At 49.0% G+C, this 18,790-nt stretch overlaps 1 long non-coding RNA gene across 1 annotated transcript in view; it reads right to left on the bottom strand.

Moving 5' to 3' along the window:
* Nucleotides 1-490: 490 nt before the first annotated feature.
* Nucleotides 491-18,790, bottom strand: part of LOC110136376 (uncharacterized) — a 29,843-nt gene continuing 11,543 nt past the window's right edge. The window contains exon 3 of the long non-coding RNA XR_002313630.2: nt 491-686. This is a non-coding gene — a long non-coding RNA (uncharacterized lncRNA). The remainder of the gene's footprint in view (nt 687-18,790) is intronic.

The following is an 18,790-nucleotide window of genomic DNA, read 5'->3' as shown; positions in this document are numbered from 1 at the left end:
TTTCTTTCATTCAGAAACAAAACTACAATGACAAATCCCTGCCCTCATGGGGTTTACACTCCAGGTGGGAAAACAGAAAATCAACAGGTAAACAAGCAGGAAAAGCAGGTGATGAAACAGAGTGCCACACGGGGCGATCGGGGAAGGTGTCTCCAGAAGTTCCTGACGAAGTCAAACCTCAGGGAGGAGGCAGAATGAGCGTTCCGGCATCAGTGAGGGCACTCATGATGCACAGGTGCACCCAGGTGGGCGCCACTACCCAGGGAATGGGGAGCACTCAACGTGTCAGCCCCAAGAGTCGGCTTATCTGAAACCTGCACCCCAAAGTATGCTTGGGCCTCTAGGTGTGAAAATAGTCATGGCCATGGAAGACGTGGGTCTTTGACCAAAGACCCACCGTTATCCATTAAAACTTAATAATGCAAGTTCCCCCCCCCCCATTTCCCTTGAACTTAGCAAGTTTTTCTGGCATTCAAAGAAGGAAAAACAATCCAGGACAAATATCCTTTACTTGTATCTTTGCAAAAGAATGTGCAGAGGAAATGTCTAGTTGCTTCCTCTTCCGGGGGTCACCACAGAAGCTGAAGTCCATCTCTCATCCGATCACAGCGTCCCTGGTTCGTGGGGCTGCATTGTCACTCTCAGGAGGAGAGTGGAAATAAGGTCAGTCTTCCCATTGGGCCAACCTGTGTGAAGAGGGCACTTTATTGTTTTCAAGTAGTTCAAAGGTGGTGGAAAAAAATCCCTATAAAAACAGGCAGGAGTTTATTAAAACCCTAATGAGCATAAAGTTGCAGACACAGCGATTCAGTAATGGGCATGGGTTCCTGAGTTAATGTTTTTCTGTTCCCATATAGAGAGATGTTGCCGGGTGAAAGCACCAAGCTGACAGAGCCAGCCCAAGTTCTTCTGTGCAAGCCCTGCCTTACGCTCCCCACCAAAGGGGACCACAATCTGGAGGAGGTCTCTGTGTTATGTCTACCGTAGGAGTGCTTCAGTTTCCACCAACACTAGTAGGATCATCTTTACACAAAGAGCTGGGGGTGGGGCTGGTCAGCTTCCTGCTTGGTAGCCAATATTTAACACCAGCCTGCTATGGACAGGCTGGAGAAGATTCTGCCTAGAGAGGTTCATGCTAGGGGAGCAGAAAACCATCTCTGGGGAAGGTGGCACCTTGTTGGTGCCTTGTCACTGGTACTGTTCTACTTTTCAATTACAAACGTTGAGCTATTTCAAATCCTAAAAGATGATGCTGTGAAAGTGCTGCACTCGATATGTCAGCAAATTTGGAAAACTCAGCAGTGGTCACAGGACTAGAAAAGGTCAGTTTTCATTCCAACCCCAAAGAAAATAAATGCCAAAGAATGTTCAAACTACCCCACAATTGCACTCATCTCACATGCTAGCAAAGTAATGTTCAAGATTCTCCAAGCTAGGCTTCAACAGTATGTGAACTAAGAACTTCCAGATGTTCAAGTTGGATTTAGAAAAGGCAGAAGAAGGAACCAGAAGTTCCTAACCAGGAATGACTTTTCTGGTTAAAAGAGGAACCAGAGACCAAATTGCCAGCATCCACTGGATCATAGATAAAGCAAGAAAATTCCATAAAAACATCTTCTGCTTCACTGACTACGCTAAAGACTCTGACTGTGTGGATTACAACAAACTGTGGAAAATTCTTAAAGAGATGGGAATACCAGACCACCTTACCTGCCTCCTGAGTAACCTGTATGCAGGTCAAGAAGCAAGTTATAAACAGACGTGGAACAGTGGACTGGTTCCAAAATGGGAAAGGAGTATGTCAAGGCTGTATATTTCCACCCTGTTTATTTAACTTACAAGAACAGTACACCATATGAAATGCCGGGCTGGATGAAGCACAAGCTGGAATCAAGATTGCTGGAAGACACATCAATAACCTCAGCTATGCAGATGATACCACCCTTACGGAAGAAAGCGAAGAAGAACTAAAGAGCCTCTTGATGAAAGTGAAAGAGAGTGAAAAAGCTGGCTTAAAACTCAACATTCAAAAAATGAACATCATGGCATCTAGTCCCATCACTTCATGGCAAATAGATGGGGAAACAATGGAAACAGTGACAGACTTTATTTTCTTGGGCTCCAAAATCACTGCAGATGGTGACTGCAGCCATGAAATTAAAAGACACTTGCTCCTTGGTAGGAAAGCTCTGACAAACCTAGACAGCCTATTAAAGAGCAGAGACATCTACTTTGCCAACAAAGGTCCATCAGTCAAACTATGGTTTTCCAGTAGTCATATACAGATGTGAGAGTTGGACTGTAAAGAAAGCTGAGTGCCAAAGAATTGATGCTTTTGAACTGTGGTGTTGGAGAAGACTCTTGAGAGTCCCTTGGACTGCAAGGAGATCAAACCAATCAATCCTAAAGGAACTCAATCCTGAACTGGAAGGACTGATGCTGAAACTGAAGTTCCGATATTTTGGCCACCTGATGCAAAGAGCTGACTCGTTAGAAAAGCTCCTGATGCTGGGAAAAACTGAAGGCAGGAGGAGAAAGGGAGGACAGAAGATGAGATGGTTGAGTGGTATCACTGACTCAACAGACATGAGTTTGAGCAAGCTCCAGGAGTTGGTAAAGAACAGAGAAGCCTGGCATGCTGCAGTCCACGGGGTTGCAAAGAGTTGGACATGACAGAGAGACTGAACAACAACAAAACTTTCCTTTTGAAAAGCTTAGAAAATACAGATGAGCAAGAAGAAGATCAGAAACCACTAAAATGACAGTGATCATATACTTCATAACTGGGGAATTGCGAACAATGACACTGGGGGAAACCAGGCACAAACTAGGGAACTGCAGGCAGCCTACTTCTAATGCTGCTCCCAGGGGTGACCCCTGCTAACATTCTGGAGTATGTGCTTCTGCAGCCCTGGCAATTGTGGGTCAAGAAGAAGCATTCTGCCAATTTGTGAGTTCTTGAGAACTATCCAGTCAAGCAACTGCCTTTATGTCGCCTTCCTCACAGTACTAGTACAGAGAATATTCAGAAAGGAGTCAAGTGCGTGGGTATATTAAGTGTGTGGACATGTATGCCTGTGCCTTACTGGGGTGATAGCCAAAAAAACTGCAATATACTCACATTTCAGATCTATGCTCAGTAGTCGAGCTTGCATCCCACTGGATGACAACTGTCTAATACCAACCAGAAGATGGGTTCCTGACACTTCCCGACATTGCTTTCATCATATGAGGTTTGTAACTACCAATAATAATGATGATGATGATGGTGATGATGGTGATAATGTTTCAATGGTGATGATGGTGATAATGTTTCTATGGTGATGATGGTGATAATGTTTCGATGGTTATGATGGTGGGGATGATGGTGAAGATGGTGACAGTGATGGTGATGAGGTGATAGTGATGATGACTATGGTGATGATGGTGATAGTGAATGTTGATTGTGGTGATGATGGTGGGGTTGATGGTGACGATGATGATGGTAATGATGGCGATAGTGATGGTGATGATAATGATATGATGATGGTGGTGGTGATGGTGATGACTAAAATTTATATGGATGGATGTCACAGGTGCCACACCCTGGTCTGAGCCTTCTACATATATTAACCTTTTTAGTTCTCATAATTATGCTGTGAATGAGGAATTATAATTACCTCCATTTCACAGATGAGGAAATTAAGACCTAAAGAATGAAGTCCCTTGTTCAATCTCAAGAGTGACATTTTAGAAAAACTCATTGAGAGCAGTGGTACAGAGGAGTTAAAAGAGTTTTGTTTCTTTGGATGCAGTAAATATAACTATAAAAACTTGCTTTTTAGCTCATTTGGAAACTGAAGGTTAGCAGGGTCTCTTTGCTCTTTATTTTCTTTCTTCCCTTTTTAGGTATTTATTTTTAAACATATGAGCCTCTGTTTCACTGACAGTCTGTGAAAAATATTTGTCCCTTTCGAGGTGTTTATTCACCCTGGAAAGCTGGCTGCTATCCAAATGCTTTGTTTTCCAGCTATCAGTGTAAACTAAGGATTCACATTCTCAGGACAGTTAGGCATTGTTCACTTGTTGAAAACACTTTAAACCTCATGCTGTTTACTTCATTGCTTTTACCTTGTTTATTGTACCAAAAAACAGCACAAACACAAAATGGAAAACAGACAAGACAGACGGAATGTGTTTAGGATATTTCATAGGTCCTCGACAGCGTCCACTGATGTGGAAGCAAACGGGAACAGTGAGGAAAAGACCCACTGCAGTCAGCACAGAGCACAGGGCATCTGAGAAATCGGGGTGTCACCGGGGGATGCAGGTGTCCACTTGGAGCAGCAGCCATGAGTCTTGACTAGATCCTTCTCAAACCTTCACGGTCCTTCCAGGCTGGGGGGGGGGGGGGCATGCAAAGTGTCCAGGGTAAAACTAGGGGGAAAGCTGAAAGCCAGGGACCAGAGGAACTTCCGTCTCTGGCAGGGAATGAGCAGACAATAACTCAACAGTTACACATCGTGAGGAACATTCTATGATGGGCAACGGCAGAGACCACTCTGTTGTATTAGTATTTTCTTTTTCCGAGCGACAAGAGGGATTTGTATGTTCCTCTCTCCCCCTGCCATGTTGGTTGAGTCCAGGTGGCTAGTTCTGGCCAGTGGACCATAAGCAGTGATCTCTGTCACTCTGGGTCAGGACTGAGTTCCCGACACTACTGGCTGAGCCCAGGGTGCAGCCACCATCCTCCTGGGGCCCTAACTAGCGATCTAGACAGGGCCCCAAGGAACTTCTCTGAATGCCAGTGACAGGTAAACCTTCATTGTGTGACATCACCAAGGTTCTGGGGTTAAGATGTCACTGACCCATCTTGCTGATACAGAGGGGAGACCCCTCAGTGCCCTGGGGTGTGGGAGAGCCCTGCTGATACAGAGGGGAAACCCTGCATTGCCCTGGGACATAGGGGAGTTCTGCTGAAACAGAGGGGAGACCCCTCAGTGCCCTGGGGCTTGGGGGAGTCCTGCTGATACAGAGGGGTGACCCTGCAGTGCCCTGGGGTGTGGGGGAGGGTGGTGGGCAGAGATGGGGGTCAGTAGGCCGTCCTCGAGCGCCTGAGGAGTAAACTGAGCCCAGAAGGAGCTGGGTGACAAATGGAGGGAGAGCATCCTGGCAGAGGGAGCCGCCTGCGGAAACGCCAACAGGAGAGAACTTGGTGCATCCAGGGAGACGCAGATGGTCCAGCAGGAAGGGCGAGGAGGCGCAGGTGTGGCTCACGGTCGGTGGGGGTGCCCTGCGACCTCGAAGACCATCCTGAGGTCATGGTCTTGGCTCAGGCTGCCAGGACCAAGGACTGCAGACTGAGGGCATCTCACAGTTATGGAGGTTGGGTCAACCTGGGGAGGTCTCTCGTCCTGGTTGACAGAGAGTGGCCTCCCCTCTGTGTCCTCTTCCTCTTCTCTCAGGTCACTGATCCCATTATGAGGGCCTCACCCTCTTATTGTGGAATTACTGGCAAATCCCAGCACCGTGGGGGTCAAGGCTTCAACAGATGGAGGTGCATGGGACAGGGCGAGGGCGGGGAGGGTGACACAATTGCAGGGCGCTGTAAAGACGGCAAGGGTCATGAAGACACTCTGGGCAGGGGGGACACAGTCACGCCGCACAGCAGCCCGTGTGGCCTGGGCCCTGGGGAGGGACAGACCGGAAGGAGGGGAGGCCCCGTGCGCACCTTCTCTCACCCACTCACACATCACTCTGCGGATACACACTGAGGACCCACTGCCTGCCAGGCACCGTGCCGGTCACTGAGGATGCTGCAGGGAGCATACAGACCCAGAGCCCTGTCCTCATGGAGCTCTCAGGCAGAGACGCACGTGGCGCTGGGGACGTGGGGGCTCTGGGTTCTCTTCTGTGTGTGGGTTGTGTGTCCACAAAGTGCTCAGCACACTCAGGCAGTCCGTATTCCAGGCAAAGGTCTGGCAGTGCCCCCAGGGCGAGTCCCCTGGGGGGTGGGGGGCAGAATAGGACCACCTCCCCTGCCACCAGCCCTCCGACATATTAACTGGTTTGTCCTTGTGCTAATATACTTTAAGAAAAAAAGTACATAACCAACACAAATAATTATATTGTTTACGATGAAGGTGAGTAAAAAGGTAAAGGGGAAGGTGTCAATTCCAAGTTGATTCCAAGAAATGTTCATCAAAAGAGTGATGGAAGGGACTTCCCTGGTGGTCAAGTGGTTCTGAATCCACCTGCCAATGCAGGGGACACAGGTTCGACTCCTGGTCTGGCAAGATCCCACATGCTGTGGAATGGCTAAGCCTGTGCACCCTCTGGGGTGCCCATGCTCCCCAACAAGAGGAGCCACCACAAGAAGAAGCCCACACACCACAGCTAGAGAGCAGCCCCCACTCACTGCAACGAGAGAAAAGCCTGTGCAGCAAAAAAGACCCAACACGACCAAAAATAAATTAATAAATAAATGAAATTATTAAAAAATAGAGATAAGTCAGCTGACTTCTGCTCTGACATCTCCAGCCATCAGTTTCATGAAGATAAAGCATGATTTAATTAAAACAAAAAAAGGAATCCTGGAAGACATGATAGGAGGGTTAGTCCCCATGCAGTCAGGAGGGAGGTGGTGCCAGGCGTGCAGGAGGGAAGGGCCACTGCCAGCTCCCTGGTGCCAACCTTCCTAGGTCCCTTGAAACTAGGACAAAGCTTCTCAACCACCAGACGACCCTATGCACTCAGTAGCACAGTGACTGCTTATCATCCAGATCAAAGTCAATCTCAAAACTCATCCTGCAGAGCATCTGAGTAAGGAAAAAAGAAAAATAAAATGGGGAGATGCAGGCTGCCCCATGGGCTGGTTCTCAGACGAACAGACAGAAGCAGGTAATAGGCATCCCCTGGGAACTTGGAAGCCTTGGTGACAGGCGTGTAGTCTGCCCTGGGCACCAAGATCCAAGGTGCCCAGGGAGGGCAGTTTCTGGGACCCACTTCTCACTGCTGCAGGGACCCACCTGGGACCCTGCGTGCAGGGTGTGGACATGGCCCCTTCCCCCGCTTGCACCCCGTCTGGGCACCATGCCCGTGGATGGCATGGAGGTCATCAACTCTCAGCATTTATTTTTGGCTTTTTCCACTGCACATGCAGTCAGCTATCGGGCCAGACATGTTTTGCTTTGTTAATTTGTCCTGGTCTATGACTGCAGCCTTGAGATGGGATCTAAGGGTGGGCTCTATCTGCATTGACACAGGACTGCCAACTGTGTCTCTTTGATGACAACATAAAAACAGTTTGCTAAAAAAGGGGAGAGCAAAGCGCATGCAAAGCAAAAGTGGGGCCCCCCCCCAGGCCACGGAAGGTCCCGGGGAGGCCACTGAGCCATATCTGCGGGAGATGGAGGGACGTTTCGTCTTCCCTCTCTCCACGAGACGCGTGGTGGGTGGTGGATGGCCGAGTCCCCGCTGTGTGGGCTGGAGAAGCGCAGCTCCCTGGAGGCCCACAGCACACTCGGCAGCCCACCGTCCTGGAGGGCTCCTGCCTCATCAGCCACATCGGCCCAGTGAAACTCACTCAGCAGAAGCTGCTGCCACCTTGCACGTGCTTGTGTGTTCTGGGGACATAATGGTGGACAGGTGAACCCACCCTGTCCCCACGGGGCAGCCCACAGATGGTCTCAGAGCAAGAGTGGTCTTGCCTGTCCCCTATGCTATCCTGGTTCCCTCCCTGCCCTCCAGCTTCCCTCCAAGTCTGCCGTGTCCACGCCTGACCCTGAAATAGCAGGGCTCCCCAGGGGCCGGCTAGCCCACTTCCTGCTCCACGGCTGGACCAGGCCTCCTCATCCATCCCAGGATCCCCTCAAGCGTCTGTCTCCCCTACCTCCCTCCAGCCGTGTCCCCTAGGATCCATCCTGCCCACCTGTCCAGCACTGGGCAGCCTTGCATGGAGTGGGGGACACTTTCTCCACCTGCAAATCCAAGCTGACCCTCAGCCCAGGCCACGGTCACTGCAGGGCTGGACCCACCTGGCACCAGGCCCCTGTGTCCCCATCCTCTATCTGAGTCCAGTAACAGGAGTGGTCCTAGAACACCCAAGTAGATTTGGACACAAGAATTCCAGCCTTCTTGACCTATGAGCCTCCGGAGGCACTGCCTCCACTGTACCTCTGGTCTGCACTCACACTTTTTTGGGCTCCAAAATCACTGCAGATGGTGACTGCAACCATGAAATTAAAAGGCGCTTGCTCCTTGGAAGAAAAGTTATGACCAACCTAGATGGCATATTAAAAAGCAGAGACATAACTTTGCCAACAAAGGTCCATCTAGTCAAGGCTATGGTTTTTCCAGTGGTCATGTATGGATGTGAAAGTTGGACCATAAAGAAAGCTGAGTGACAAAGAATTGATGCTTTTGAACTGTGGTGTTGGAGAAGACTCTTGAGAGTCCCTTGGACTGCAAGGAGATCCAACCAGTTCATCCTAAAGGAAATCAGTCCTGAATATTCATTGGAAGGACTGATGCTGAAGCTGAAACTCCAATACTTTGGCCACCTGATGCGAAGAACTGACTCACTGGAAAAGACCCTGATGCTGAGAAAGACTGAAGGCTGGAGGAGAAGGTGACAACAGAGAATGAGATGGTTGGATGGCATCACCCACTCAATGGACATGAGTTTGAGTAAACTCTGTGAGTTGGTGATAGACAGGGAAGCCTGGCATGCTGCAGTCCATGGGGTCGCAAAGAGTTGGACACGACTGAGCGACTGAACTGTTCTCTTTCAGAGAGAACAAGACTCTGCTGCTGTCAGGCAGCGTGAATTCCAGGAGAGATGGCTGAGCAACAGAAGACGAATGTGGGACGTGGGGAGAGCAGGCCGCCATTTGTATGAGAGGGAAGTAGGACGCCCCACCACCACCCCATCATGTCCCATGTCCCATGGATCTGGGAGCCACGCTGCCTCCTGAAGGGACCACCGAGCCGGGAGTGGGCTCCATCCTAATAGCGAGGTGGACTTGCAATCCTGTTTTACTCGGAGGCCTCACTGCTCTGACACTACTTCTGTCTCCCAGTTGTAGCTTGCACGGCTTCTCCTTACAGTAATGAGTAAATGGCTGGCCTCGAGCAACTGGACACAAGGCCTCCTGTTCCCAGAGTGTGCGCTCCGGTTTTCAAGATGCTCTGAAGCAGAGAGAAGCCATTTCACGCTGAGGCCCGGCTAGTGTCCATGTCAGCCTCCGAGGCTTTCTTCCGTGGAAGAAATGGGTGAGGGTATATTCATGGCGTACAGTAATCTGTTTGTTCCTCACGTCCTCATGGTTTAACCAGCATTTCCTCTTACTTGAGATGCTCTGCTTACTCCCCCATCTAAACGCCTGATGAGAGGTAAACTGTTTATCCAAAGCTGAGAACTTCAAAGAATGAATCGTCATGAGTGAGGTTCTGAACACCCCGGAAGAGACTAACCTTCTCAGAATGGCATGGCCTCAAGGCCCAGCACACAAGTCCTGGAGGTGAGGCCTTGCTCTTACACACGCACACACCCTTACACACACTAACCCCCTTACACACGCTCACCCCCTTACAGCCAGACTCTCATACACTCACACGCTCACAAAAGCAGACAACAAAGGCTACTGTCTCTCCCTGTGATGGGTTTTCCCCTAATTCCCTAGAACATTCCCATTTATTTCCTGTCCTTGGGAAAGGGAAATGTCTAAATCCTTTTGGGGTTTCTCATTAAGTCCTGACAAATGAGGGCACGAGAAGAACTTGAAGCCCACCATATCACCAAATATGGGATAAAAATGTGCCCCTTCCCCTCCCTAGGCTCCCCAAGGCATGACTGCAGGCTACCTTCACCCGGGAGGGCTGTTCCTTGCTCCTATCTTCCCTAGCTCCCAGCAAATGCTAAACTGGCCTGGTGGCCACACAGCCGGTGAAACCCAGGAGGCAAAAGGTTGCCCTTCAAAAACAATGTGGGGCTTTCTCTAAAGCCGCCTGACCCATCCCTGTGCCCTGGCCTCTGTCCTGATTGACGGGGCCCCTGGGACCCGTGGGGTGAGGCCCCTGTCGGGCTGCGGCCTTTTCTGGGGGTTAGAGGCCCCCAGCAGATTGTCAGCATGGTCCCGTGGGGACTCATCTTTCAGGTTCTCCTGTCAAGGGTTCCTGCCTCCTACTTGGATGCAGCAGAGGGGCCGACGGACGAGGGGGGCTTGTCCATTGTGTGGCCCCCTCTTTCCTTTTGTCGAGCACGCGGACCACCCCCAGGAGTGCCCTCGTCTTCATCCTCAGGTTCCCAGTGGTGGAGACAGGCTGCGAGCCGTGGGCGGGACGTTGGCTGTGGCTCCCGACCCTGAGCCGTGACTGTCATCACAGATCTCCGTGAAAAATGAGCCCACAATTGTAGCCTCAAATTTCCCTGCAGCTGCTCCCCTTTCTGAACAGGCGCCCCCTGAGCGGCCTGAAGGCACGGGCTCAGCACACGGCAGGGGAGTTGCCGTGGAGCTCCTCCCGGGCACCACAGTCAGGGTGGGAGCGGCGCCTGGCGCCACCCTCCACGTGGGGACACTGAGGCCCCCGAGGAGCCCCATTTCCCCTAGAGACACTTAATCACGGCTACAGAGGAACTCAAGAGCCTCTGGATGAGGGGGAAAGAGGAGTGTGAAAAAGTTGGCTTCAAACTCAACTTTAAAAAAACGAAGATCATGGCATCCGGTCCCATCACTTCATGGCAAATAGATGGGGAAACAATGGAAATAGTGACAGACTTTGTTTTCTTGGGCTCCAAAATCACTGCGGACAATGACTGCAGCCATGAAATTAAAAGATGCCCGCTCCTTGGAAGAAAAGCTATGACAAACCTAGACAACATATTTAAAAGCAGAGACATCACTTTGCCGACAAAGGTCCATATAGTCAGAGCTATAGTTTTTCCAGTAGTCATGTACAGATGTGAGAGTTAGACCATAAAGAAGGCTGTGCATTGAAGAATTTATGCTTTTGACTTGTGGTGCTTGAGAAGACTCTTGAGAGTCCCCTGGACAGCAAGGAGATCAAGCCAGTCAATCCTAAAGGAAACCAACTCTGAATATTCTTTGGAATGACTGATGCTGAAGTTGAAGCTCCAATACTTTGTCCGCCTGATGTAAAGAGTTGACTCATTGGAAAAGATCCCAATACTGGGAAAGATTGAGGGCAGGAGGAGAAGGAGGTAAAGAGAATGAGATGGTTGGATGACATCACCGACTCAATGGACTTGAGTTTGAGCAAACTCCAGGAGATGGTGATGGACAGGGAGGCCCGGTGTGCTGCCATCCACAGGGTCACAGAGTTGGACATGAGTGAGCAACTGAACAATAACAGAGTTGGACACACCCATGAAAAGGTTGGAAAGCTGCAAACTCAGAGGCACTCATGCTTCTGTCCCTACTCCAAGCCCACTGGCCTTCTCCTTGTCCTCAGACGCGTGAGACCCATCTGCCACAGCACCTCTGCATGTGCTGGGCCACCTCTTAAGACTGTGGCTGGCCCATCCCGTTCACCCAGGTCTCTGCCAAGTGTCACTGCTCAGAGAGGCCTGCCCTGTCCACCCTGCCCACTGCCCTGCCCTGCCTCCTCACTTGCTGGGTCTCCCTAGAGTTCTTGGCCCACCAACATTAACAAAAAGGCCTGTTAATGGGTCTGTGGGGCCTTCCCTCTGCTAGGCTGCAGGCTTATGGGAGGTAGGAATGTCCATGTATTTTGTCCAGGGCCTAGAGCAGTGCCCTGCACACGGCAGGAACTCAGTAAGAATCGGACCAAAGAGTGGCCCAAGGAAGGGGACGAGTGACCTGAGGGTGAGCTTCTCCCACTCATGGCTGCTCCCTGTGACCACCCTGTCACCCCGGTGCCCTCACCCCTGCCTCTGAAACATCTATACAGCATGTCGACCCCCAAGTCAATGGACCTGAATTTGAGCAAACTCTGGGAGATGGTGGAGGACAGGGAAGCCTGGTGTGCTGCAGTCCATGGGGTCGCAAAGAGCCCACAACTGAGCGACTGAACAACAGTCGTGAAAATGTGCCCAAGAAGCAGGGGAGATGGTCACTGCAGCAAACACACAGGAGGAGTGGGGGCCTCTTGTTGGGTGTGTTTTACCGCAACAGGAGCAGCACCAAGGCCTGTCCAGTCTCCGGGGAGGCTTCCTGGGGGTGACTGCACCATCTCCTGAAGCTCCTTTGTTCTGTCTCTTGGCAAATCTTTTATGAGCTGGCTTGGACCCTAAGAAACACTTTCAGGACTTTACCTAAAGGAAAATGTCTAAGGAAGGCCCCCGGGGCTTCCCCCATGTGTCCTGGTCGGCTGTCAAAACTGAAGCGGACACTCTGCCAAGTGACTGTGGGCTTCAGGCTAAACCAGATCTCGAGGTGACCGAGAAGCACCCCTGAGGTCACCCCAATGTGACCAGAACCCCTAGATCCATGCCCAAAGTGGAAGCTCGAAGTACAAGAACTAGCTAACAACACACAGCTATTTGGTTACTCTTTATGGAATTTGGACAGCGTCTTAGGCAGTTTTACGGGCAAATGCTATTCCGAGCGATCCCAAATTCCCAAACTGCTCAGGAAACATCTGCAGGGCGGACACCTGCAGTTTTACATGCAGCCCTTTGGCCTGTTCTCAGACGTAAACCTGAACCTGAACGGAATCTGGACCTGAACCTGAGAGTCTGCAAGATGGGGCCCTCGGAAGGGGTGGCCAGTGGCACGGAGGTGGCGTCATGGGTCCCCTGTGGTCATCAGAGACTCCAGCCTTCTGTGGGGCAGGTGGAGACCACGCCCAGCTCTCTCCCCCTTAATTTGGACCCGTTTGTCCCAGGTGGGCCCAGACCACCATCACCTCCCTCCAGGTCTGCGGCCCCTGCAAGGCACAGCAGGAAGGTTGTTCTCAGACCTGCCTATGGCTTTTCAGGGACTACAGTTGTGGAGTGGGGTGATCGGGCTCATCAGCAGGACTCCCCAGGCTAGCCCCTGCCCACCTGCCCTCGTCACAACTGCTCACATGTTCCCAGGTCAGAAACTGACTAGTAGACAGTTCACAGTTTGTGAGCAGACAGTTTTACATAAATTCACAAACAGCTGAGTGAACGAGTGATGGCATCTGTCCAGGGCAGTGGGTGAATGTGCTAAAGCGAAAGCCGGCTGATCACAGGCCAGCACCCTGGCCTTCTGTCCTGGCGTTTCAGGACACGTCTGCAGACACCAACCAAGACAGGTCCCCATCACCCCCATCTCCACCCCCTTTTCATTGACGCATCTCCTTTCAGCCTTCTCCCTTCTGTACACACACTATGATTGCAGCTGAACATGTGTTTTTCTGCCTTTTTACATTAATATTCCATCATTTACATGTTCCCAAGTTTCCACAGGCTCTTCATTTAGTTGTTAAATAGCCTATTGTATTCTATTGTTTCAGAATCGGATAAGCATGTTCTTTACCACAGAAGCTGCTACCCAATTTTGTAAATCAAGTTTCCTTGGAACGCGGTCATACTCACTTGTCTATGTGTGGCCTGTGGCCATTTTTGTGCCACCCTGGCAGAACTGAGGAGCTATGACAGACATCATAAGCATGTGGCCTGCAGAGCCAAAAATATTCACTATCTGGCCCTTTAAGAAAAAGCGCCCCCAACCCCTGTTCTAGGATATTTAGATATTTTCCAGATATTGGCACTTAGATAACCATGCAGACAACATTCTTGAACATTTGAGTTTAAAATTCTGATGCTACTTCCCTGTGGTATAAAATATTACTGATGGAATTGGTAGACTAGAGGGAACGAACATTCCTTGCAATGCTTGGTATTTCCCTGCATTTACCGTCATGTGCAAAAGTCAGTGAACACTCTAGTTTCACTGCAATCAAATAAGCTCTGAATGTCAGTGTGTAGAATGTCAGGGGTTAATGTGGGAAGCACAGAGCTGATACTTGAGGGCTTCTTTAATTTCATTACAGTGAATATTTAGTAACCAGATTTATATTTTGGGGATGTTTTTTACTTTCCCACAAGTCCAATGATGAAGTTACGCTTTAACGAGATCCCTGAACACCTTGGCTTACTGTGAAAATCCTCTTCTAGGGAAAAGGGATTCCTGGGAAGAGGAAAGGGGTTATTGTTCTAAGGGAACTGAATTTCCGTGGGGATCTCAGTGTCAGAGGGGAGCTTCTCCCTGGCGTGGGTTAGCTTGTGGGGGAAAACTGCCGAGATTAGCGTCTAGGAGCCAGCTGCTTTGGAAGTGTGGGGTTTCCCCCTCGCCTGTTGATTGTAACCCCCAGGGAAACTCATAAAGAAATTAACGCAGCTCTGACCAAACCCCACCCCTGCCCTGCTGCAGCCTTCAGGCTGGGGCCCAGGGTTCCCAGAGAGCCCCGCTGGTTGACCAGGTGGCTGAGGGGTGGGCTGCTCTGTGCTGCTGGCTCTGGTGGGAGAAGGCTCTGGGCTGGAGCTGTGTGTGCCTTCCGTGTTCCCATGGCCTCTGAGAGCAGATAGACACTTTCTAAGAGGCTGACAATTCCGTGGCAGCCGACCAAGAGTCCCGAGGCGGAGGAGAAGCAAAGTTTCCTGGTTTGTTTATGCTGCTTCTCAAGTTGACCGGGGAAGACACTGTTGGGTCCTCCACCCTGCCTGGACCCCGTGTGGCGGCCCCCTGCTTCCAGCCTGGGTATGGGACAAAGGAGCTTCCCTGGGAGCAGAGTCGGAAACAAAAGCATCTCTCAGGACAGACTAAGTCAGGAGCCCTCAAAGCTGTGGCCAGTGCAGCCCTCCGCAATCTACCCCAGTGGATCCTCCCCCAGCCACACGTTAGAACCCCTTTGGGGACTTTCGAAAAAACACTGACATTATTTGGGAGTCCCACCCCCACATATTGTAAGTTAAGTGATCTGGGGTGGGACTGCATTACCTATATTTCTCAAGGCTCCCCCCAAAGACTTGATGAGCAGAATGGAGACCATGGCCTCTTTATAACTTTCCACCTCCTCCCCTTGGCCCCTCCATGCCCACCACACCCCCCTCTTCCAGTCACATTGGTGTTCTCACCACCCCTCCCCACCTGACCATCTCACTCATGAGGACACACATCCAGTCAGATAACAGATGTGACTGTGGATTGAATGTGGCCTGGATTTCAGAGCCTGACACACCTTCATTCAGGTCCTGACCCTAGCATTCAATGATTGCCTGATTTGGGGCAAACTTCTGCATGCTTTCAACCTGTTTCCTTATCTGTATGCTGTTGTGAGAACTGTGGGTGATCTGTATAAGTCATGATGGACTAAATATGAAGAATGCACTCTCAATAAATCATGGTTTTAAAAATACCCTTGATTATTATTATTACTAAAGTGTTGGCCCTTAAGAGGGAATCTAACCACTCAGATGGCTCTGTGAGTCCTCACTATACTTCTACAAAGAGTCTTTGAACACTGCCAGCTTGTTGCCTCTTTAAAAATATTTATATGTGAACTCTATCCTTGATCATCTTTAGGGATACCAAATCTTTATTTTTAGAAGTTGGTTTGAATGTTAGAATAGCCAAAAATCTTTCAGAATCAGTTCTGAAAGAACTGAATCAGTGATTCACTGATTTAACAAGCATGGGTTACGTTCCAAGTGAAGAAACAAAACCAATTTCACAATTGGATTCTGCAATACCTGGGTGGATCTGAGTCTCAGATGTCAAGGACTAATCTAACGTTGATGGCGCCTTTGCAGACTAGGGATGTGCACCTATTGGTTTGTTTATTTAACAAGTGTCTCCCAATTTTTTGCAGAAGAAGGATGGGGAAGAGAGGGAAAGAGAGAGGGAGGAGGTGGGGATGGACACATACATAACAGAAAAAAACTTGATCTTATAAGGAACACATAGGACAATCAAAGGCATTATGAGAAGACTAATGACAATTAGCCTTAGGAAGCAAAATGTGTTAAGTGCCACTGTTTAGGACAGCAACCCTCAGTTAAATAAGCAAAGCTTTGAGCAGAGACTAGAAGTGATAGCTGACAACTGGTCCTCTCAGGTAAACCAAATAGGGAATCATCAGTGGGTGGACAGACTTAAGTTAGGACACAAACATGTAGACAGAGCTGGTCATCCCAGAGCCAATGTTAACCACCAGCATCTAACAGTCATAGGTCATAAGACCATTTTATGTATATTTCCTGGACTTTCTGCCTCAAGCCATGGGTCTCCTTCAAAGTCAGAGCATTAACCTTGCCGTCAGATGAGCCTGTGATGAGTCTGACCCATCACTGTCTGGCTGTGTGGTCTGGGGTGAGACCCTTGAGCTCAGCATGTGACTTAATGGGAGAATCCCTGGCTTCAGTCCCAGCTCCCCATCCAGCATTCTTTTTTTACACAGTAACTGTCCCTCTGTTTCTGCCTGTAGTCTGGTCTCTGCCCCATTTCAAACAACTGCTAACTATGTTTGCATAAAGGCCAAGCAAGTGGGCCAGTTGTCCAGCTGTCATCTTAACTCAGCCAGGCATGGCAGCCATTCCAACTCTGTGTGCCTGGGTCATTGTGATTGTCCTAAGCAGGGCCTGTGCAGCTCCCCCAAGTCGGGGGAGGAAGAGACATGGCTCCATGGACAGCATTAGCCACAACATCAAAGTCGGGAGGCCCTCTCAAGTCCAGTTGTGTGACCTTGAATGAGCCACATAACCTCTCTGAGTATCAATTTATCCTTAACTATACGGATGTGACAGTGTCTGCCCCAACCAGGGAACAGGTGCCTCTGAGGGTCAGATGACACCTGCTGTTCTCCGATGTCAGTGCTAGAACAGTGTACTCTTCTGCTTGTCAGATGGTAAGGAGAAGGGATGGGCCCCTTGAGGCAGAAAACATGTCCTGTCCATCTTTACACCCCCATTCATTTGGGAGGCCTGGGTCCAGAGTCTCTCCTGTTTCTTAACTTTCCTAAACCTCTTCTATTTTCATCAGAAAAGAGGGACAATAATGGTTCTAGGAGAATTAACCAAATCTGTATGTATTATACTAGTATGGCACTCAGAGGTGTCAAGTATTCAGTGTAGATTAATGGAATCATCACCATCACCACCATTATAACCATCATAATCACCATCATCATTACCCTTATCAACACCACTATCATCACCATCATCATTACCATCATCATTATCTCCATTATCATCACCATCATCTTCATTATCACCACCATCACCATGATCATCACCAGTATCAACATCACCATCATCACCACCATCATCACCATCATTACCACCATCATCATCATCTCCATTATCATCACCATCATCTTCACTATCACCACCATCACCATGATCATCACCATTATCAGCATCACCATCATCGCCACCATCACCTTCTCTAACTTCCACTATATATTTTCCATGTGCCAAGAACTGAACTAAGAGATTTTGTAAATTAACCCACTTAGCCTCCCAACCCATATTGTGGGTACTATGATCATTATTCCCTTTGTTCAGTGGAGCAAACTGGGGCACAGAGAGAGTGAGTAACACTTGAGGCTGATCCAGGCAGGAAGTGGCAAAGGCAAGATTTGAACCAAGCATCTAGCCCCAGAGTCTGTATTCCAAACTCTCTTAACTAGGTTGAAAAGCTATTTAAAGCTAGTTGAAAACATGCTGTTAAATGCAGTTAGGCATAAAAACTTTATTTATATGCCTGAATAAAATTAGAAAATTTCACACTTATTTTAGCACATTGGACCATTATGTTGGATAATCCAAATCAGCTATTGTATTTGATCTAGCTTGAAATTGGTTGATGCTGTTATTACTATGACTAAAAATGAAGAGGAAACACTTTCTGTGTTGTCTTGTAGCCAGATCAGCTGACAGTTTTCTAATACCTATAATTATTAACTGGAAAATTAGTCCTAATCTCTGCAAAAGAAAATTTCCAAGTAAGATCTTTATCAGCAAACACATTGTGGATACGGAGATAAACAGCCCGGTTCACCCCAAATGCCTTTTGTGTTATTTGCTTTTTAAGAACACTCATGATTTCCTTTGAAGTTGGGCATATTTTGTGGCTGGCACTCTTGGTGTTCTGTTTTTCCTTTCCCCGGGTCAGCATTGCTTCCATGGGAGAGGACATGGGATTCAGAGCCACCGGGACATCTGGGGCCATGCCCTACCTACAAGGAGACTGGTTTCTTTAGGCCTTGAGACCAGGCTCCTAGTGAAGATTCCAGAACAGTGACCACAATGTTGACTCATCTGTGGCCAGGTGCTTCCCCAATAGGGTCTCCATTCTAAAGCCTTAAGTCAGAAATGGTCTGGGGAGAGGTGTCTTTTGCTCCCCTGTTGGGGGGTGGCAACCACAAACGACAATGGTAGTGATATAGAATAGAAAGGATCTCTCCATCTTGCAATATTAAAAAAATTATGAGTGGAAAGCTTTTTACAGAGAACTTGAAAATACAGTGAGAAGACACTTCAGAGTTTCAGATGGGATTGTGATTATTAATGAGAACACAGTCTCACAGGCCTTTGGGGGAGTGGGCACAGGAATCAGCCCATGAGTGGGGCATGTTTCTCCAAAGGTGACATTCATCTAAGAAGGTGGAGAAACACTGCTGTGGACACCAAGTCAGAGAGTTAGCAGAGAAGAAGAAAAATAGTTACTTTGCATTTATTCAATAAGTTATGTATTTCTGCAAAGTATACAAACATCACACCATGATGAGGTGATCACTCACCTGGAGTCAGACATCCTAGAGTGTAAAGTCAAGTGGGCTTTAGAAAACAACACTAAGA

Source organism: Odocoileus virginianus, chromosome 20 (assembly GCF_023699985.2).
Source record: "Odocoileus virginianus isolate 20LAN1187 ecotype Illinois chromosome 20, Ovbor_1.2, whole genome shotgun sequence".
Classification (NCBI taxonomy): Eukaryota; Metazoa; Chordata; class Mammalia; order Artiodactyla; family Cervidae; genus Odocoileus; species Odocoileus virginianus.
This window is presented reverse-complemented; position numbering and strand designations above follow the sequence as displayed.